This window comes from Carassius gibelio, chromosome B5 (genome assembly GCF_023724105.1).
Source record: "Carassius gibelio isolate Cgi1373 ecotype wild population from Czech Republic chromosome B5, carGib1.2-hapl.c, whole genome shotgun sequence".
NCBI lineage: Eukaryota > Metazoa > Chordata > Actinopteri > Cypriniformes > Cyprinidae > Carassius > Carassius gibelio.
The window spans coordinates 4,731,976-4,738,093 of record NC_068400.1 but is presented as its reverse complement, the minus strand read 5'-3'; the positions used below and the strand labels follow the sequence as shown (position 1 = coordinate 4,738,093).

General features: G+C 34.7%; 1 long non-coding RNA gene across 1 annotated transcript; it reads right to left on the bottom strand.

The window, feature by feature from the left end:
* Positions 1-2,133: 2,133 nt before the first annotated feature.
* Positions 2,134-5,677, bottom strand: LOC127958731 (uncharacterized). Its single transcript, XR_008154141.1, has 3 exons — positions 5,575-5,677; positions 4,843-4,989; positions 2,134-4,496 (listed from the first exon to the last, which is right to left on the bottom strand). It is a non-coding gene; the product is annotated as an uncharacterized LOC127958731 (long non-coding RNA).
* Positions 5,678-6,118: the final 441 nt, after the last annotated feature.

Here is a 6,118-nt window from a genome sequence, read left to right as displayed (position 1 = left end):
GGTATTGAATCATATAGCTCTAACGTTTAAAATAGGGTTTAGGAAGACGTATGTAACCACAATCATTTGCTTTGATTAACTCGTAAAGCCTTGTCTCTTGTCACAGACTTTGATGAACACTGCTGGAAGCAGCGACGTCTGTGTCCATACCATTCTTATCAATGAGAGCTTAAACTCGTATCTCCATTCTCCCAAGTCATAAAACTTGTATATCCGATAAAACATGATTTTGGGGAAATGTTTTGTTAATGTTGGCACACAACAGTATATGGTAGCAATATAAGGTATAATACCAACTGTAACAATACAATGCTGCATATCTAAAAATGAAATGCCGTTTTTTTATTTCCTGAAAAATAATGGTTTTGGAGATTCGAGGATTCCACCCAACAGCGACGATATATAGTTCATCATATAAAAAGTAGTTATTTCCTTATGCAATCGCACTGTAAAAGATCTATATGACCCCAAGGGACCTAAGTGTAAACTCTATTTGAGGGACGATTAAGGGTTAATAGAGATCTTGCACTCACAGACATAGAGGAAGACATGCTTGAGGTACCAGCTTTGGAGATCACTGAGGTAGGAGATGAAGATGGATATGGGCGTTATATTCAACAAACAATTGTAGAAAATTTTTTCACTGTTTGATTGAGAAAACTGAAATAATTACTATTTTGAAATGCACTTGTCACATTTTAATCTATTAATCAAACCAATATAAAAAAATATATATATACGATTACATAAAAGATCAGTAGTAACTTCTGAAATTCAATATAATCTTACAATTATTTAAACAGAACTACCTTAATATTCACTTACATGCATGTCAAATCTATTAAATACACTTAAATATATTATAGTCCCACTTAAGTGTTTCAAAAATGTCACTCAAAAGTAATGGTGGGCCGTTATCGGCGTTAATGTGCTGCGTTAACGTGAGACTCTTATCAGGCGATAAAAAAAAATATCGCCGTTAATCTATTCTCAAAGTTGGGTTGAGAGCTGGGTCTATACTAAGCAAGCTATGATGACTTTCACCTTGATATTTTAGCGTGGCTGTATACCTAGCGGAATCTGTAGGGGGCGAGAACGCGTCTTTAACCCTCTGGAGTCTAAGGGTATTTTTGGGGCCTGGAGAAGTTTTGTCATGCCCTGATATTTGTGATTTTTTTCAGTTTCTTATAAATATCTAAATGGGTAAAGTCTAATATCACTGTAATCAGCACAAACTGGGCTATAATAATATGTGAAATGCATGCATGTACATGATTGTGTTTTTGAGAAAAAAATGTTATGCATGGTTAGTGAAAAACTAAAAATGTTAAATAACTTGAATAAGGCAATAAAACACATACATAACATTGGTTCCCGGGACTGTTGAGAACTTGAGCTTGTAGCCTAGAATTTTTCTTTCTAAATTATGTGAAAATCATCTTGTTTACACATTCACAGAAAACAATATATTGATTTAAATTTTCTAAAACACTTTTTGTTGGTAAAAGTCATATGCGAGTAGGCGTCAACTATCATGAATATCATTGTGATTTACACCTGAGAAGACAAAGGCCTGCATAATGAGCTGCATAATGAGCCTCTCATTCAGCTGTGTCACTGTGAGGGAGGAGTTACAAGAAAGAATGTGAGAATAAAATAAATCTATATAATTTTAGGTTTGTAGTTTATTAAGAATATATTTAATTATCCCACAACATAATTTAATATCCACTTGGGGGAGCAGTTAAACAGTTTATTAGGGACAATCGAAGCTGACTTTCAAACTAATTTTTAGGCATCCTTACTCCAGTCACACAATCCTTCAGAAATCCTTTTAACAATCTTGTTTTCTACCAAAAAACAAAACAAAAACATTTATCATCATTATCATTATTATTATTAATGTTGAAAAGAGCTGAGAATATTTATCAGGTTTTTTAGGGGGAATAAATTGAAAGAACTGCATTGTTTTTACATTTGTTAGAGTTATCTCTATTTGTCACATTTATATTATTTACATCAAGCTTTTGAATGGTATAGTATTGTATATTGTTATTGAAACTTCAGAATGTTTCACTTGATTATACATTTAGTCAGGAATTGTAGTTTGGAAAAAGTGTTTGGAAAAAGTAGTAAAATGTTTACACTTTATGTGGAATGTAGATGCCATTGTAAAGGTAAAAGAAAATACCTCTGTAGATACTTTAAGGACTCACATGTCCTTTTATTAGGAAGGCTAATTTTGTGTCCAGAATTTTTGATTATTGATCACACGGTACTCCTAATTCTTTTAAACTAAAAGGAATGCGCTCCTAAAAAGAAAAGTAAGCATAGCGCCCTGTGTAACAGTATCTGCCTAAATAAACCTTCTGCTGTCTTTCATAATCCAGTGTTATTTTACAGTTGAATAGTTTACAGTTAGACCTAACTGAACACATTGCTTGTTATTGTTATTGTTTGTGCTATTGTTTATCATTAATTTACTTGTTCTTATTGTATTATGTACTAATTTTTTTTTAAATTTGTTGTTAAAATAAATCAAATTCAGTATGTGACAGGTACGGCAATGGAATGGGGTTCAGTTGAATATTTTTCAGTCAAAAGAGTTTTGTTGTTGTTGGTTTAACCCCTACAAAACGTTCACTAATAATTTTGTGTCATAATTTCATCATTTTAGTCTGTGCTTTGGGTTGTTACTGTAGCTGAGAGTCTATAGTTAGTCACTGATAGGGGTGGGCGGATCGATCTAAATATCGATAGTATCGATGCCAACACTGGTATTGGTATCAGATCGATACAATTGTAATTGAATTGATATTTTAATTTAAATATCTACTTTCATTAAACTTTGCTTGTGTCTTCTACTTCTACAATCCTGAGCAAACGCTGCTTTAACATGCTGGCCCACTTTGCTACTCCTCCCGCTGCTCTGCTCTGCTGTGATTCGTTGTTGTCGTCACGTGACTCACTGACACATCGCGCCAAGGACCAGCGAACTGAGCGAAGCTGATAGCACACTCAGAAGGGGTTCAAGGAATGTAATTGCAAAGGATTATTTTTCTGTGTTTGTTCTTCAGTAATAATTGTGTGCACTTTATTTCATTTGCGTTTAAAACCAGAAAAAAGGGAGAATTTTTTTTATTCTTTATTTTCTATTATTATTTTAAAACGCTGTAAAGAATTAATTCTACAGTGCCTAATAACTTATAATTTTGTGGACTCGATACATTAATAAAAATATTGCCTAAATAATTGATCATTCATCCACCTCAGAAACAATGACATAGACCTACTGCACTCCCCTACACAAAAGTAAAAAGTATCGTATTGGTATCAGTATCGGCAATACTGACCCTATATGTATTTGGTATCGGATTGGTGCATGGCATACAATAGACAAAAAAAAGGATACATATGATATACACATATTGCACTGAATAAGATGGAAGGGGTGGGGTCAGTGCATGTTTGTGTTCAGCATATTTATAGCTCTGGGGAAGAAGCTATACTTAAGTCTTTTTGTGCGTGATTTAATGCACCTGTAGCGCCTGCCAGATGGCAGCAGGTTAAACAGGTGGGAACCAGCATGAGAGTGGTCTTTATCAATGCTCTGAGCTCTGCTGAGGCAGCGGGAGTGGTAAAGGTCCTTCAGAGAGAGAAGAGAACAGCCAATGATTGTTGATGATCAGCTGTATTCCCTTTCTCTGTGATACAGTATATGTCATCAGGCTCTCCACTTCAAGTTGTTCTTCTTCTTCAGGAAAGGTGAAGAAGGAATCACGTGGTCTTTTTCTCCCTCAGAAGAAGTCCTCCTGGGACTTAAAGTTGAAACACATAGGTGACGATGTTAAGAACATATTCTGCTGCCATACTGCATTATTAAAAGAAATAACAATAAGCCACTGTTTTTAACCTGGAGCTGCTCAGAAAACTGCAAGTAAAAGTCTGTTTAGTTCAATGGACAAGTATGTGATAAGAATCCTGCTGGGTTATTGTACAGGTCTGGGACTGCTGAACAGCCTGAACTAAACGAATCGTATTATAAAATATACAAAGAGGTGTTACAGAAAATATTGCATAAGATATTGTGTTACAGATATTTTTATGCTAGCATTTACATGCATTGCTAAACACAGCCTGAACTAAAAAAACTGCTATTTTTCCATATTTTTCCATTTGAACTGTTGACACTCGTTATTAGATGTGATAAAGGCCATGTACTCTGTTTGTGTAGGAATACACGTTATTACCAAAAAAGGGAGAATGCAGGAAAGAATTGCAAATGATATGCAAGCCTATTAAACATTTTTATTACTAATGAGTTACTGTCTATTAATAAAGGGAAGCCATGCGAAAAACATGATTAAAATAAGAGTCTCTGAATAATTTATTTATGAGCAACATATTATCCTGAACTGAACGGTCCTTCGATCCTCCACATCTCCACGTCTTCTCATCACAGATCCGGATCTCAGAGGTAAGAGCAGATTATTGAGCTGTTGATGAAAATAAGAAACGTGCATTACACATTTGGTGGGTTTCCCTCGGGGTACAAATACAACACAAGACATGTGGAAACTGTGATTAAAATCAGTTATTTCATAAAATATTCATTTTTGAACTTTTCTTACAAATATAACCCTTTTATTTCTTAAAAGTGAATATGAACTTGCTTTCTTTGTTCTATACGAGGTCTGAAAACACAGAGCATCTTATCTGCACTTTTGACATGTTTCTTCAGTTTTCTTTTACTGCAAATGTAAATAAAAACTATATTTTTTATTCTAAATGTTGTTAGTAGTTCACAGAATGAAGCAAAAATAATTTCACTCCAATACATACCTACAAATAATAAAGTCAGAAAAATCATGTTGGTGTCTGATGTGATAGCCCTCACTGGGACATGGATTGAGGCTCAGTTGACGACTTCCGAGTGGTTGCAACAATTCTGAGTCATTCAAAACCACCACCTTGTCTGAGTTTTGGAAACTCAGCAAAAAGAACTTCTTTTAATTCATGTGACTTCTTTCACTTCCCGAAACAGAGAGAAAGACCAAACAAATGTTCAACAATGAAAGTTAAGAGTTATTAATCTGTGTTCAGTATTGTGATGCCTTACACACCTTGAGGTGCAAGACATTTCTCCACCCAGCAGCAGCACGAGTTAGCACATTGATTAGGGACTAAATCTAAACCCTATTCGGACGGGACTAGTTTTACAGGGGGTCGTTAGAGAAGTATGTGTTTCACAGACGTACTTGGTGATGTTAATCCTGTCCGAATCTGCCACATCTGTGTTTTTCTCACACAACCTTGGTGTGATAATTCCAGCGCAAATTAGTGGTCCTCTGAGAAAACGAATCCCCCATAAATGATTACTCACGTTCATTTATGCACTCAGCTACATAATGTTTTAATTACATACGTACTTTTATGAAAATTAAACATACGTTAAGTTTTCATTTTCAGAAATGATTAGATATGTATAACATGTTCAAGCAAAAACTGTGGCAAAATGATCATTTAAATGCAATTTTTCTTAAATGCATTAACACTCACAGTCAAGACACTTACGATTGCATTTTGATTCAATGTCCCACAATGAATGTAGCAAAATTCAATGTGCACACTGAAAATGCAGTCCGAGCCGATCACGTGTCCGCCCCTTCCCGCCCTGTCAATCACTGCGTGAACAAGGCGGGGCTTACAGAAGGTCAGAGACTCACATCTCAAGAAGAGGATTCAAGTGAGAGTATCTAATCATTTCTGTAATACATTTTCATTTTAATTTTGCAACTTATAAAGCGTTAAAATTAGTATTCATTTTACATATTAAAACTGGTGTATGAAATGCCAAATTAAAATTATGTAATTTAATTTTCATTTTGGACCAAACGTTGCACAAATGTATTGCAAAATGTAAATACAAAAATGCATTGTCATTTTGCATATTACATCCCAAATTGAATATTGCTACCCATATGCTTCCATAGACAACAAGTTAAACTAAAGGAACCACACATTAACATGGTTTTGCTATACTAGCGATTTAGTATTTATTGAGTAATAATACTAAGGCAATCATTCTGAATGAATGCAATGCACGCATACAGAGCGC